Source organism: Haemaphysalis longicornis, unplaced genomic scaffold (genome assembly GCF_048455015.1).
Source record: "Haemaphysalis longicornis isolate Haplotype H1 unplaced genomic scaffold, Haemaphysalis longicornis Haplotype H1 scaffold_7, whole genome shotgun sequence".
Taxonomy (NCBI): Eukaryota; Metazoa; Arthropoda; class Arachnida; order Ixodida; family Ixodidae; genus Haemaphysalis; species Haemaphysalis longicornis.
The window spans coordinates 113,404,438-113,421,387 of NW_027526422.1; positions in this window are offsets into that span (position 1 = coordinate 113,404,438).

Sequence of the window (16,950 nt, forward strand, 5' to 3'; positions counted from 1 at the left end):
GGTCAGCAAAGGTACGTGTGGCGCGTCTCCGCCGGCTTGACAGGTTGTTTTGAAAGCAGCGGCTGATATTCCATTTCGTCAACGCAGAGTGCATCACTGCGCTGCAAAAGCGATGGAAGTTCCTTAGAGACAAATTCAGGAGGCTTTTCGTCCAAGCCCAAAAAGAAAAAAAAAGCGGCATGGGCACTGAAGACGCCGACGACTCTGACCCAGTAGACGACAACGACGAAGAGAGCCCGCCAGCCGACAGTGCAGTGCAGCCGGCTTCGTGGGCTTTCTACACGCAGCTGCTGTTCCTGCGCGACACTATGACCACCCGCCAGTAAGTTTATTGCGAGAAAAGCTCGCGTACTTGGCGGCGACGTCACTGGAAAGCCAGGGGTCCAGCCTTGCCAGCATGCAGCCACCCAAAAAAAGAAAAAAGAAAGACGACGATGACAGCTTGCTTATAGAGCATCTCGGAAAACTAACAAACAGTCTAGAGGAACAGGACGACCATCATCATTTTGCGTTGTCGCTCGTGAGGTCAATGAGAGAACTAGAAGAGGAGCACCACCTGGACATGCGCATGAAGATTATAGAAGTGATCAAGCAATTTAAGAGTAGCTGAAGTGTGGTGCCTCTTGTCAATCTTAGAGCTGACAAAACGTGGGCATACAGAATGAGGCAGGTTGACTTGCATGGTGCAATATGAGTAGGCCAATATTAGATGGGTAAACATGATTCAGGGTGTCTTTGCTATTAAAGGAGAAGTTTACCTTCAGCAAAGTGGGTGCAGCCCCTGCTCTTGCAAGCGCTTGAGAGCCCCTTGTTTGGAGACCCCTGGCTGGTGCCACTGCCAAGGGACCTCTCCAGCGCTGCTGCAGAAGTAGGTAGAGAAGAGGGCCCTGGCATCTGCAGCATCCGCACCGAAGTTTCTGGACTGCGTCCCTTGAAGTGGGAAATAGCAGGGGGTCCCCGTGCTCCCATCCCGACGCCTGCTGAACACCCTGCCTCCACTGCCCTGCGACCACATTCCCGAAGTTGTCCTCGTGGTCCAAGAACTGTTGGCATTGTTCAATCGTTGAGGATCGACAGGAAATTGTGGAAAATGCATGCCGCCTTCACCACAAAATCCACATTCTTGGGCAGGAGATGGATGGTTCTCAGCAGAATGCGCCACCTCGCTGCCGTGATGCCAAAGGCATTTTCTGCGCACCTCCTGGTAAAACGAAATAACAAGTGCAAAATAGGTTTCAGAGGAAGCAACCTTTTAAAACCGATTTAAAAATATGGTGGGCTGTACCGAGAGTTTGAACAAGTATTGTGAGCTGTACATTGTGCACTTTTTCTGCCTCTTCTGTTTTTACCTGTTTTCCCTCTGAATTGTTTTTGCTCAGCAGCCAGGCTGACTGTAATCTTTTGAATGCTGTTTCTGGTACCTTTTAAAAGCTGTCTCCTTTTCGTGTTCATTGTTTTTATTTCCCTTCATTAATGTCACGTCAAGTGTGTATTAAATTTAAAATAACACTCCCAAGGCCAACATGGCGCCGCTGTTGCTTGCTATGGCAATTACTATGCACTAATTTTTCCCTAGGCTCTCCAGGGGAGGATGTGGCACTAGTACCAGAATTAGCTGGACGCTGGGTTGAGGCCACCTCCTGCTAGTGGTTTATAAAGGACAGATGCTGATTTAAACCTCGGAGCTTTGTCATGTTCTGCAATGCCTGCAGGATCTGACAGCCAGTTGCCATCCCCGTTGGAGTTTCACTGGACTGCATGAGCTGCTCAGCCAGATCTTGCATAGCATTACTTCGAATGAATGAATGCATGCCTGCTGCGGATGCGCAATGACCTAGCCACTTTGGTGGTGTACGGGGTGGCTAGAAAGACGTTGTTGACTGTGCTAAATACCACACCACGTGGATTGCAAACCTTGCTATGAGGTACATACAGTATACGGAGATGCTTCAGTCGGCAAGCCATGCTGCACCCTACCTCCCTTTTACAAAGCCCAGTGCACGCAGCCTTCATCATGAAGTCAATACAAACACTGGGGTGCCACCTTTACTTCCCCGTATGCCTGCAAGCATTAATATTGTGGAAATTTTAAGTATTAGTGATCATCCTGTGGTTGACACTACAGCCCCCTTCTCTACAGCAACAATGCACGAAAGCCATCCAGCAACTTTATCATCATGGAATGTCAGATTCTGCATATTACAAGCTCTTAAAACACAAACGGAATATTTGAAACAAATGGTGGACAGGTACAAAGAAAAGCTGAGGGGACTAACAGGACCCGGTGAGCTTGTATGAGATGCATGCGGCCATATAGAAGCAATGGGGAAAAAAATCCTTTCATTGCAAATGTCGACAAAAGACAATACTCGTCTGGCGCCCCTGCCAAGTAAATGCCTCCCTTTCTTTCCCGCTCACCTCTCATGCTGTTCCTGTCACGTCTCGCTCCTCCCAACATAAACACGCTAGAGGTTTGCTCAAGTCAATTTAAATTTACCACGTTCCACTGCTCCAGGCTGGGTGCCTCGACGCCAGCGCTGCCGCACGGTGGAGACGCGCGTGAATCGAGGCACCCAACTCGTGTTTATAGAACCCTGTTGCCCTACTCCATGTGTGTTCTAAGCCTAACGTGGAACCTATCCAGTGGAACCTTTCGTTACTGTTGCCGCTTCATTTCTCAAAATGCCGTCAGGAGCTATTGTGGCGCGGGTGTCAGCAGGCAACGCACTCGCACCTTCTCACTGGATCTCCAAGACCTCTGTGCAGCAGGTGCGGAGAGGCCCTATCCGTTCGAATTGATTCGATCTCAGCGTTCCTTTCGGCCCGCGAACTCGAAATCTCTGCTACAAAGTCAGCGGCAATTGCTGTCACAAAGCGAGACGTTACACGGCATGAGCTCACTGTAATGGGAATTCGAATACTGTAGTCTGTAGTCGCAAATCACAAATTTCACGGCATTACATTGCACAGATTATTGACATGGACACCACACATCCGAACTTATGCTTTTTCTTGTAAGCCCCCTCAATGCCCTCGGGCATGTGAGGCATTGAAATAAATAAATAAACAAAAAAGTTCTCATCAGTTTTTAACGTCTTCCGAATGCTTTCGAGCACTTTGGTGGCTGCTCAGTATACTCGCTTCTTCGTCTCTACGACGCTCTCTGCGAAGGTCTACTACGCTGCAGCCTTCCTGCCTTGTTTCCTCTTTCAGCAGGAAATATAAAGGCTTTAGAAAGCATGCAGGTGCACATACTGCATGTGTGTATTCGCATCCCAAAAATGACATCCACTGTCGGGACTATCATTGAATGTCGACGTTTGATGCCAATAGAGCTGCGTGAACAGGAACTGCTTTGTGCGCGTCTACGTTTTGTGACGAGACCGCCAAACCAACCATTGGCTGAGACCTGTGCTCCAGATTTGGAAGACCTCTTGCCGCCACAACACCAGGCCCCATCTGTGCTGTCGTACCCGCTATGGTTGCTTTCACCCTAAGTATTCACACAACCGTGCGAGGAATCAAGCGAAAAGCCGATTTTCTCGCTCCAGCTCTTAAGTTTTTTACTCTGCAACTGCTACATAGCAAATACACCTGCCATACCCACATATATACTGATGACTCAGTCAGCGAAGGTCTCTCCACGACTGCTGTTTATACTCCCGCGTTGCGAACCACGATTAGCAAAAAACTCAGCCACAGGACATCATCTACCACGACTGAGCTCGCCGCGATGAGTGCAGCTCTTCAATGCAACACCGCCCAGCCATCCACATCCAATCAATAGGCAATTTTTACAGACTCCCGCAAGACCCTTCAATGTCTTCAGTCTTTTCCTAATGAACAGCTACACAGGACATTCGGTTTTTACACTACCGAGCTGTCAGTGCTCACCACCTCATCAGACTCCAGTGGATTTCGGCTCATTGCGGTGCATCGGGCAGACGCTACAGCTTCCCAGGCTCACAATCACGAGGTTCCTATTGCGGCCATACCGTTCTCCAGGAAAGATGTGGCCGCACTGGCATCTCGTGTTGCACGGCAGGTACAGCTATCTATATGGGCTGCTCCATTACGCCGCTATGCACCGCTCTACTCCCTTGACCCAGAATGTACTTTCAAGTTACCGCCTGGTCTCAACAAGCACGACGTAGCTGTAATACATTGTATACGTCTGAACGTCGCTTACACACACCTTTTCCGTTTTAAGCTGCAGCAGACCAGCTCACCCTTGTGCGAAGACTGCCACTGTCCAGAAGAGATGCAGCATTTTACCTGTGTGTGTCCACGATATGATACACCAGGCCTCTCCTTGACAGTCACCTTGGGCAAACTACCCACATCACATCTTACGTTGCATGTGCTTGGCCCATGGTCATGTGCTAAAACGGCCTCACGTGTGACGAACACCTTTCTCAGATTCCTCCGTAGCTCAGGTCCAGTAAACACTCTTTAACAGTGCTGAACATCGATGATACGAGTGATAAAAGACCGCGTTGCTCATCTTTGAACTCTTAATCTCTCTGGAAGTTCAAAGTGAACATTTCGCGCGTGTGTGTGCATCACGGCTACTATTGTAATGCTGAATGTGCTGCATTCCACTTGTGCCGTCGTTTCACTTGTCACTTCGCGCCCTTGCCACAGCGCTTTTCTGCAGCTCACACACCTGCAGGGAACCCCAAAGCGACGGCCCCAACCCCAGAACACATGCATTTGCATGGCGCTACCCCGTCGTTTCAAAGCGACGCCCGTTTTTTAGAGAATTCGGCCCCTGGTACCTCTCAGCATCAGGGTAAGCACAGTGAAAAAAATTGCGCCCACCTCCCTGTGAGGGGAACCCTGTGTAGATGCGATGCATCGTGGGGTTCACTTGGTGTTTCCGTTGGATTGATTCTGAAATCGCATGAAACGTGTCGGGAATGCGTATGATTATTATGTTTTATAATAATTATTGTTTTATTGGCCAATCTCTTGAAGTGGTATGCTTGGGGCTTCGCTGTCGCAACGACCTTTACTCCATCATTGTTGCTGTAAGTGGGAGCTTCTTTTCTTTTATTGCAAGTGTTAATCATTGCCCCATCATGCGTTGTATCAGTAGCTTCTTGACGTAGTTTGAATGAGTCAAGGATATAAGGCGTGTTCGTAGCATTTGATTCTGTCTCGGTTTTGTGGCGCAGTGGGAAGAGCACCATGTACCTCGCGTTCCGCCCACAGGGTCGTGGGATCGAAACCGGGCGCCACTAACTTATTTTTTTATAGTGTACGGGGAGGGGTGTGGACGGACAACGCCGTATGGAGGGACAAGGCGAGTGAATGAGATGCAGTCGCATCTAAAAAACACATCCCCTGCTTTTATATATGCCATATGTCAAACCGAAAATCCCGCAAGCATGATCGAAGCCTAAAAAGGGTCGGCACTGAAGGTTCATTTCCACCCCTGCCAACAATTTCTTTCCCAAATCCAGACAACTATGCCCATTTTTTGACAGCAGAATCTTCCGACAAATCAAATCTGATTACTTCCCAGTTCAGTATTTGTCATTTCTGAATTTCATGCCATGCACCATCACAACCTGGCCTTTTACACCAGCCATCCTCACTGTCTTTTATTGACTTGACTTTTGTTCTTGCTTACTGATTTTAGTGTCTACGTTCTCACCTCTCATATTTAACCACTGTTTTGGAGCTCTTTGCCCCAGTTGGCCTTGCGCCATTAGAATCCAACCATCATCATCATTTCTGAATTCCCTGAAGGAATCCTTGGCAAACGTATGATGCTAAGACGAAACTCAAAACAGGTGAAATCCTGGTTGAAGTGAACACCCAGCAACAAAAACCAATCCTCTTGGAACGTGCAGTGGATATCTCGACATCAGGATCACATCCCACCGCAGCCTGCACAGCTCTCAGGGTGTGATCTCTGAGACAGATCTGATTAATGAAACTGATGCCAACCTTTTGGAAGGCCTCAGGGATCAGGGTGTCATGGCTGCTAAGTGCATATCCATACACCGTGATGACAAACAAATAGCACCTGAGCACATTATCCTGACTTCTGACAAATCCACCCTTCCAGAATCCATATATGCAGGCTTTATACATTGTTCGGTCTGCCCTTTCATCCCGAACCCACAGCGCTGCTTCAAATGACAGCGTTTTGGGCAATTTGCTAACTCCTGCCGTGGCCGACTTGCGCAAAGTGCGGTCACCATGACCCTCCATCTGATAACCTTCACCTGGTATACCGACAGAACAGCACGCGACGAAACGGCACGCGACAGAATAGCACCGACATAACAGCGCGGCGTCAAAAGGGCACGCGTCAAAACAGCACGCGTCAAAACAGCACAGCGACAAGAGCGCACAGCGACAAAACCGCACACGACAGAAGAGCACGGCGCCAAAACAGCACGGCGTCAAAACAGCACGCGACAGAAGAGCACGGTGACAAAACAGCACGGCGATGAAACAGCACGCGACAAAACAGCACACTGCAAGAGATGAGCACTGTAAAAGTTGGGTGCGGTGGCGTTGCTAGGTAGTATGGCATAGTGCACTCGCCGGAACGGAATCCAAACTCTGCGGCAAGTAAGGAATAGAAAAGCACATTCATTTGAACTTATTTTTACAAGACTTATCTGTGCAGGAACATATCAGTACATGGATATTTAGGCACCCGCATATTCCAGTGGAGGGCGATTTCGGTACAGGAAGAGATTTAGGTGTGCCTGTGATAGGCTGAAGCAACACAACATAGTGAGCCGTTGATATCAATTACAGATTTTACTTGTTCGTATTACTTTCTTTTTCACGCATGGTTATATGTGCAATTATTTCTATGAAACGACTACTCCAGTAATTGCCTATTAAAGGTGGTTCCTCGATACCGTTGTATTGATTGGTTTTTGGTCATGAATTCAGGGATCTATTTTTATGAAGACGGCATCTGTGCCCTTTTCGTGGTAATTTAACGCAGAGCCATGAATCTGCATATTTCGTGGACACTTTTTTCTGTGTTAATTTACTGGGGATTGTTCCTGGATCCTCTATTATTTAATTACTTTTCTTATAAATGTTGTTTGAATTATTCATTTGCTCATTGACGCCATTCTTTTGAAACCTTCGATGTATAGTGACGGTCTTTTTCACTAAAGTGAAGAATGTGAGCTGCCGGGTCACCAATGAGCCACGATCCACAGTAGCTCATATTCGCGGACGCTGCTTTGACGCGCAATATTGTTGCGGAAATATTTCTTACCCACTAAGAGCTCCTCTGTGCTGTTAAACAAATTAAACCCCCATGTATAAATTAGAATTAAGTGGTGTAGGACTTCAGTAAGAAGCAAATTATCCGTCAGAATAGTAGCGCTTAAGGATTACTCTTCGGCTTTTTCGCTTCCATCATATTCCAGGTGATTTGGGTTGCAGCGGCTCATGATAACCTGAGGCATGCCTATTGCAACTGTCACTTGTTCTTTTTTTACTTTTTCGATAAAACAGCAGAAAAAGAAAACAGCAGCAAGAGAAGATCTTCTTGTGGGAGCCGAAAGATCACGGCCGCTGCAAAGCATGCCTCGGTACCGGGTTAAGGTCTTTTCTTGCCTTGATGCCGTTTTTTTTTTTGTATTCGCAGTGCGGACTCAATAAAAGAAGCACACAAAAGCTTTCATTTCTTTCAGCTTTTTTAGGCTTCACAACCAGAACGCTAAATTTGGAATATGGGATACTCCGCAGTGAGGGACTTCACACTTCTTCGCGTGCATTTAAACGGCGACACTCCGGCGTGTTCGCTCTTCTCCTTCATTTGAAATGCAACCACCATTGCGGGCATCTAACTCGCTTTCTTTAGCTCGGCGGCTCAACGCTATCCGCTCTTTCCAGCCCCTACAGGTGGCGCTGCGGAAAACGGCAATAGAAGAAGCGAGTTTAAAACCGGTAGGCGGAGGGCTAACCCGTTAGGGTAATAAAGGGTAGGTTTAATGAGTAGAATAAGACAGGCAAATTGGTTGGTGGCAACGGACATCCCGATACAGATGGAGGGCTTCTAATCATCATCATCATAATCATCATCATAATCATCATGGCGTACCAGACTGTGATTTGGCCTTCATACCAACATGCGCGCCAGCATCAATAGAGGCCCAAAAGCCCGTAGCTCTACTAGAAACAATTACTTTATTAAAGATAAACGCAGGCATATGTTGCTAAATGCGAGAGAACGTTAAATTTGTTTCAGGGTGCCTGGTGCGGCGTAAAAGGAGCCGCGTTATACGCAATCCGCTGTGCATGGCTCCGGCCGCACGGAAGTGGTTCGCGAACACCCGCCTTATTGCGAAAAAAAAACTGCTATAGGATGTGCAACGCTAATCTCGTGGGGTGTTTGCAGTGTACGTCATCGCAGTGTACGTTAAACTTGAGGCGTGTTTGTTTTTTACCTGTGTAACTGCTAAGCAGAAGACCATACGCACGATGTGCGGGCGATATGGTCCCGGCACAAATGGTCCCGGAGCTACTGGCCCCGGAACTGATAGTCCCGGAACAAATGGTGCCGGAAAACATGTCCCAACTTCAAAGTAGAAAAAAAATGTCCCACCACTACTTCACCTATGCATGAGCGCCTGTATAAGGGAAGCAGGGAGGGGGTCAGTTTATTTGTCTTTACATGTTTGTATTTGTGCACAATGTATTTGCATCGGTCCGTACATAATATATTTGCTAAGGCTGAAATTATTTGAAATAAATGCTGCATGCGAATTTGTCGTCGTACGAGTATGTTCTCCCGTGCTTCAATTGCTTGTATCCTTTCGTTTATTAACGCTTGAGAAGCGAGTATCACGATTCAGGCTGTGCAGTGAGCGCTTTTACAGGCACAATATTATTTAGGTTACATGATGTATCGAAAATGGGAGTGGGCCGGCACCACTGAATATCAGACAACATAAAGCTGTACTAGCGATCACGCTCGCGAATTTCTCGCTATTTAAAAAAACGAACTTTACCCGATGAATGGTTTATTGCGTTACCTAAGCTGCGATACTGTGCTCTTCATCGGAAATGCTTCGATATCTGCAGTTAGAATCAAGCGAAGCGGCACTAAGGTTTCGGACCTTGATACTTTTGCAGCTTGCAGCTTCGATACTTTTGATTTTCCCCGAAAATATGACATATAGCTATTATCTATGACGCCTATTATCTTGCTGCAAGGCTTAGAAGACTGCTGGCTAATATGCTTTGTTCAATTTGCCGGCGTGTTGCGGGAGTCTAACAATTGCTGACGGCAGCAGGTGAGCTCATAAAAACAGGTCACCCACCATAAACAACAAACTCTGTTGTTGGGAACCGCATTTGTGCAGAAACATATCCAGTTCATTCGCTAAAATACATAAACGTGTTCGTGTGCATCTTTCTGACGGCTTTACTTTCCCAGAAATTGCGAGAATCATAGACTGTCACTTGTCATGGTACAATGAAAAGCCAACGATTGATGCAACGATTGATGCAAGAACGGGTGGACCACGAAACAACCCGAACGCGTTTGGCCTGTTTCCAAGTCCCGCTCTCAAAATAAACTGGCTCGTGTTTAAAATCCCTCCACTCAATGCGCATGTTAGCAACTGCCCCCTCTCGTTTCCCCTCGACCTCCTCCCTCTCCTCCAAGAAAACGAGGGTTGGGTCGGCTTTTGTTGCCGCCAAGACGAACAAAGGGGCAATGGCTGCTGTGGAACGCAGGGCGTACAATGCACACGCGGAGACGTACAATGAGTTGCTCCCCTGCTATACACCATTTTCCATAAGCAACCGGGAAAGGAGGAAAATACTCTCAAACCAGTTCTCTCGGCGGCCGACCAGCGTTGCCTGAGCGCGCTGGGCTGCTAACATCGCTCGGCGTGGTGTGCTCCACTGCGTAGTTCAGGAGTATTTCGCACCGCGTGCTTAGTTTTTGCGGAACTTTCAACTGTTTTAGCCAATGCTGCGATGCCGTTCAGGGCGCAAACGTCGCCTGGTCAGCACTGCGCGGTGGTGGGTTATTCAACAACCAGAGAAAGCGAGAAACAGTCGCTGACAGCACGCATGTGCCCGACACTGCCTGGAGAAAATGCAGTGCGGTTGCGGCGTGTTTTTGCGGCATCGCTTCCCAACGCACACAGAGTTGAGATATCGGTGGATTCCGTTTATAAATCGCAACGACTTTGTACCAACGACCAACTCCATGGTTTGTTGGGTGCACTTGGACGGCAAGCAAACGGATCAAAATCCATTTATCACACGCAAAGCTGCGACAGGGAACGGAACCCCCTGAAATGTTAGAAGCAACTTTATCCTTTACAACACAGCATTGATTGGTTGGTTGATTGATTGATTGATTGATTGATTCATTCATTCATTATGGTGTTTAACGCCCCGACGCTTCATGGGTGATGAGTCGCGCAGTAGTGGAGGGCTGCGGGTTAATTTTGACCACTTGGGGATCTTTCACGAGCGCCGATACAATACAACACTACAATAACTTCCGGTTCCTTGTAGTCAATTTAAAATACCATATATTGTTTGGTCATTACAGCCGATTGGCATTAAACCATCCCCTTTTCATCTAATCTAACCTTTAAAATCACGGCGTTTTGTTTACTTTTTTTAAGTGCGAATGCACTTCTTAAGCGAGCCTGAAGCGTCCGCCGCCGTCCGCATTCCGCCGCCGTCCTCATAGCAACAGCTGCGGGTGCGCGCGCTCCTCGTCTTCCTTGGCAACGGGGGGAGATGGGCGCGCGCTGCCTGGCCGCTGACATGGCACATACCCACGTGGGGGATTGGCCAGGAATCTCCTCGTCTTCCTTGGCAACGGGGGGAGATGGGCGCGCGCTGCCTGGCCGCTGACATGGCACATACCCACGTGGGGGATTGGCCAGGAATCGGGCGTGAGAAGGGCTAATGCACCCGCTTAAAGGAGTACTGACACGAAATTTCAAAGCTGAGATCCACTCTAGCAATCAAGTACAACGACAACACAAACAGGTGTCTGTGCATGGCACATACCCACGTGGGGATTGGCCAGGAATCGGGCGTGAGAAGGGCTAATGCACCCGCTTAAAGGAGGGTATTAGTCGAGCGCGCGCCGTCGTCGAGAGCGGTCGCTGGTCCTGCATCTCGATAACGATGATGGCGGACCGGGCAACGGTACCAGCAATAACGAGTGAAATATCTTTCTTTGTAGTTGTGTGCGTGTGTGTGATCTCTCGACTACTCATTAAGATCACGATATCCACCGTAATCGCGCAATCAACAACCGTGCATTCGCACTTACACACTCTCCCCCTCGAGGAAGTGCGAGGGAATTTTCAGGTCAACGCATTACACTGCCAAACGATTTGAAAGGATAACTTTCTCCATCGCACACTGCTGGTCGATAGCAGGATAAGCAGGCAGCCAAATGTGGAAACGCAGCTCGAGGTACGCGTGAACGCTGCATTTGGAAAATAGCTCAACCTGTTCACAACGCGGTCAAAGGAAAAGCTTTTAATCCTTTTGCGTTGCCACGGAATCTAAAGTATTACAATTACAAAACAGTTACTGCTGGTCGCGTAAAGCATTTGTGGTGAAAGCAGCGGTTTCACAAAGGTGGGCTCCGAGCGACAGGCCACATGCGCTGCGCAGAGTTAGGTCAATCATGATCACGATCATGATCAACCAATGTTAACTCGCCCGAACGTCAACCCTTTTGCTCAACCTTCGAATAGTAATTTGACTGCTTGTGCGGTCGCGTTATTTTTCCGCCCGGGTAATTTCGTTTCGTCAGTAACCGTCATAAGTCTAGTTAAGAAAGATTATATTGCATTGCAATGCCAACAGCGTAGCAATCGCCTAGTCGAAAGTCCATCGCGAGCACGGATCACCGTGACCCACATATGCTATGCGCGCCCCGCATTCGACGTCCGCGCTTCCGTAAACATGACTAATCGGTGAACATAACAAGCACGGTGGCATTGAAAACACGTATTTACTCCCCGATATCGATTTCTATGTCAGTCGGGGCCATACCGGTACGTTTTCATCGCGGAACTGCGGAGCACCACCGGCACCATCACCACACTGCTACTGCTGCTGGTCTCAACAGCCGGGGTCGGAATTTCCCGCTCTGGCAGCAAATCAGGACCTAAAATCCGTCCGCAGATGATAAAAACAAAACAGAACACACACACACAAGCACTGCAACCGCTAACTTAACGCCAAACCACTACGGTTCACTCGGTAATGCACGGATTCCGAGCAGACGCACGCAAAGAACGGCGCACAGCGCGGAGGTTTCGGCTATGTCAGTCGGGGCCATACCGGTACGTTTTCATCGCGGAACTGCGGAGCACCACCGGCACCATCACCACACTGCTACTGCTGCTGGTCTCAACAGCCGGGGTCGGAATTTCCCGCTCTGGCAGCAAATCAGGACCTAAAATCCGTCCGCAGATGATGAAAACAAAACAGAACACACACACACAAGCACTGCAACCGCTAACTTAACGCCAAACCACTACGGTTCACTCGGTAATGCACGGATTCCGAGCAGACGCACGCAAAGAACGGCGCACAGCGCGGAGGTTTCGGCGGTCGCTTCATAGATGGCGCTAAAATAAAAAGCTCGTATCAAAAAATTGCAAAATGTTTCTGCGGCGCAAAGCAGACATACCAAGACTACCCTGCGGTTTTTATTACCGATTTTGCTCTGATCGCATTCCGGGCGAACAGTATTTCCTTTGGGTTCATAGCGCAGGCGTTGACTTCAGACTCGGTCACCGGTTTTAGCGCGTGCTAACGCGGTCCACTTTGGGAGAGATGTGAAAGCCTGCGGACGAAATGATCCGGGCCTACCAGTCTTGGACCCGCCGCGGTGGCTCAGTGGCTAAGGCGTTGCGCTGCTGAGCACGAGGTCGCGGGTTCGATTCCCGGCCGCGGCGGCCGCTTTTCTGATGGAGGCGAAAAGCAAAAACGCCCGTGTGTACGAGATTTCGGCGCACGATAAAGATCCCCAGGTGGTCAAAATTAAACCGGAGCCCTCCACTACGGCGCGCCTCATCGCCTGCGTTGCGTCGGCGCGTTAAACCCCACAATCAATCAACCTACCAGTCTTGGAGAACTGTCAGCGGCAAATTCGGAAATAAATTATTCTTCTTATTATTATTATTATTATTATTATTATCATAAAAATTGTAGGGCTACCTAAAAAGGAACAAAAGCTTTACTAAATGTCGTCCCTGGCTTTTGCTTCTTTCATTTCAGATATCCCACATGCTGTAATAATTAAAGCCGTAGTATTTTTCCCGAGAAAGAGTAACGAAACGTGAAGAGAACCTCTGAGAGAGCAGTTTGCGCCCACTAAAGTGTTTTTATCCATGTTAAAATCAAAATATTTGCCCATTTAGGCATTCCATAAAATCGTGCCGTTCTGTCGCTGTGCTGTTTTGACGCTGTGCTGTTTTGTCAACGTGCTGTTCCGTCGCGTGCGCTTTTGACACCGTGCAGTTTTGTCGCGTGCTGTTTTGTCGGGTGCCCTTTTGACGCCGTGCTGTTATGTCGGAGCTCTTCTGTCGCGTGCCCTTTCGTCGTGTGCTGTTTGACAGCGCCCCCCTTCACCTATGCCAACTGCCTGGGACCCTACGTGGCTTACTCCCAAACATGTGAAAAGTTTAAACAGAAGAAGCAGATCATCAATGTTAAAGCCACAGAGAACATTATCTTCCCAGAGGCGTGAAAGAGGTTTGGTTCTTTCCCTCTAGAGAGTACGCAGATGCAGCTCGCCGGGGGTGCGGAGTGGCGTCTGGTTTCGGCAGGGACTCGTAATGCGAGTCGGACTTTGTTCCACCCCCACCCTCCTCTACGCTGGGCTGCCTCCGGCGGCCCATCCTGTCTCCACACCACTTGATGAGCCAGCAGCGGTTGTGGTGGCTACAGTGTCTGTTGTTGGTGCCACTGCATCCAAAACCCACGGCAGGGCATGGAGGAGATAGAATGAAGGAACCTGCAGCTCCCACTCCCGCTGCACTGCCTGTGCCATCAGTGGCATTCAAACACCCTCGGCACTGGCGAACCAGGCAAAGCGCCTCCAAAGGGGTGCGCGGTCCAAGGACATTATTCAGTCGGGTACTCCGAGGTCATCCGACGATGACATGGACATCGCACCATTCCTGACTGCGATGCAGCTCAAGGAATGAATTGCAATGCCAAAGCTGACAGAAGCAAAAGTAATGTAGCTCTATTGGTTGTCATTAGTGTATACATAAGAAGACTTGTTGATTATTTCTAGGTTCCTATTCTACTGCCCACCATGCAGAGTTTCAAACGTCAGCCCTGCCATCAATACCTGCAATGACAAGGACTCTGTGAGGAAGTGCCGGAGCACCTGCTCAATAACGGACATTGTCCCGCATGATGACTTTGTCAAGTTGGCAAATGGGCAACAGTTTCTCCTTTATAATGCTAGGCCACAAGATCCCGAGAGACTGGTCATACTTGGCACCAAGAAGAACTTGGAAGTGTTGGCTGTGTGCCTGCACTGCTTTGAGGATGGAACATTTACCGTCGCACGAGCCTTGTACTACCGATTCATGTCCAGGAATCTCGAAGGGGGCTGCCCATGCTCTATTGCCTACTCAGATGGAAAACCATGGCCACTTACACCAGGGTCTTTTGCATCTTACACTTGGAGCTAGGATTGTCGCCCGTCACCATCTCGACAGACTTCGAGAAGGCAGCCATACAGGCATTCCAACCTGTATTTCCAGCAGCAGCTTCTTTGGCCTGTTTCTTCCACCTCAATCAGTCTATGCAACGGAAAGTGCATGACATCCAAAGTGGACAAGTTCTGCTGATGCAAGCGAGAGATAAAATGGCAGGTAGTATGAGCCGGCTCGAATGTATCAATAAGGCTAAAAAGGCTAGCATAATTCAAACACATGGATTTTTCATTTGGTACTCGTCAGTCAGTGTTTGTGCAATAATCAGTTTGGGCTGTTGCAGGTGCATAACTCACAGTGCTGAGTAGTGATTATATTTTGGGCTTTAAATACATATTATATACTTGCGCATTTGTGACTGAACAGTTTTTAATGCTGCAGCCAGCTTGTTGGTATATCCTTCACTTCTGTGCCATCACTTCTGTACGTAATCCTACTTTTGTATATTTTTGTGTTTATTTTGTGGGCTTGCTGCCTATGTAGAAATTATTATGTAAACTGAGCGAACAAGAAAGTAAATTTCCTTCCTCTGTGTGTTTCATGAAAAGCCCGTGCCTGCTCAAATACAGAGGTGGCTGCTCCAAAAGATCTTGCCTGCTCCAAAATGCTGGAGGGCATTCCCACCACCGCAACAGTGTCCTAATATGTTAGAAATGGCTGGATGCCTGCTTTGACCGATTGGGACCACTTATTCAATGGCCATATAAAGAACAAGTTATGAAAACCATGCCACCGGCATTTATGCAGAACTTTGGTAGGAAGGTGCGAGTCATTCTTGACTGCTTCGACGTGTTCTCTAACAGGCCAAGTGCACTCGACGCATGCACTGGCACCTGGTCACAGCACAAACATCATAAGTTTTTGATTGGCATCTGCCGACGATGAAACACCATTTTTATACCCAAGGCGATAGAAGTAGCGACAAGTTCACCACAGAGGACTGTGGCGTGCTGAGGAACTTAGAGTACGATGACATTGTACTGCCCAACCGAAGCTTTTTGATTACAGAAAGTGTCGGGTTATGCTGTGCAAATCTTTACATTCCTCCTTTTACAAAGGGAAACCACCAACTGAGTGCTAGAAAAGTTGAGCATACCAGAGAGCTAGCCAATGTTCTTGCCATTGAAGAACACCGATCGACAAAATTTCAGCTGTATGCTGTGCATGGAACAATTTATGCAACTCTGTGGTCCCAATGGGTCAGTCTCTGTTCACTATATGTAATTGTATTGTTCGCACACCTTAATGCCGACGCCGGTAAAACGCGCACTCATTTTTGCCAGCTTCCTTTCTCTCCTGAGTCCTGTGTAACAGGCACATTGCATTTGAAATGTCTGTAGAACGGAACTCGGTGCATTTTACAAGCTGTGTGTTTTATATGTTAGCTAGCAATAAAATTTTGCAGTCTCATAAAAGGCTTAAAATTTCTTGTGCTACTAATATGTTGCTACTTAGTACGAAGCTCACTATAAAATTTAGCAGTTACATTTGCTAAATACAGGCTGCATTTCACTCTTCAGTCACATGTAAAAATGCATAAAAATGCATGAAATTGAAGTTTCAGTGTATATGTGTAAAATCCTGGCCCATACAATTTTTCTGATATTGTGAGTCACCTCGGCTCCTTTTCTTGCTAGAACCTGCCCCTGCCACTGCTTTCCACTTGCAGACCTGCTAAGTTTTACGATTTCGTCATAAAGTGCCGTATTTTCAGCACATTTTACGAGTATCGTAATGACAACTATATTTTACAATTTTTTATGTTTGTGCAGAAAACGTAGCAATGTTGGTCCAGTTGGTCCAACAGTCTAATCTACTGGCTGCATCTCGCCATTTCACGAAGCCATGCTGGCAACACTGCATCGGCTTGTATCCAGAGCCAAAGCCGAAGACTACTGACTTCGTGGAAATGTGCTTGCTTTTCTTCGTTTCCCCATGTGCTTCGTGTGTGTGTGCGTGCGTGCGTGCGTGTGTGTGTGTGTGTTTTTCCGGAGCTGTAATGGAGTGCAATCTGCTTATGAGATGTCTGAGAAGAAATATTTCCAAGTGTTTATCCCCAGCTATTCGACTGACTTTTTGTGTATGAAGAAGTCGTGTAAAGGTGAACGATATGCATTTTGTAGTTTGTGCTGCTGCGATGTGAACATAGTGCATGCTGGTCACCGGGACATTGTGCTTCATCTTAATACGAAGAAACACAAAGACTCGGTGAAACCAGTGGACTCCAATG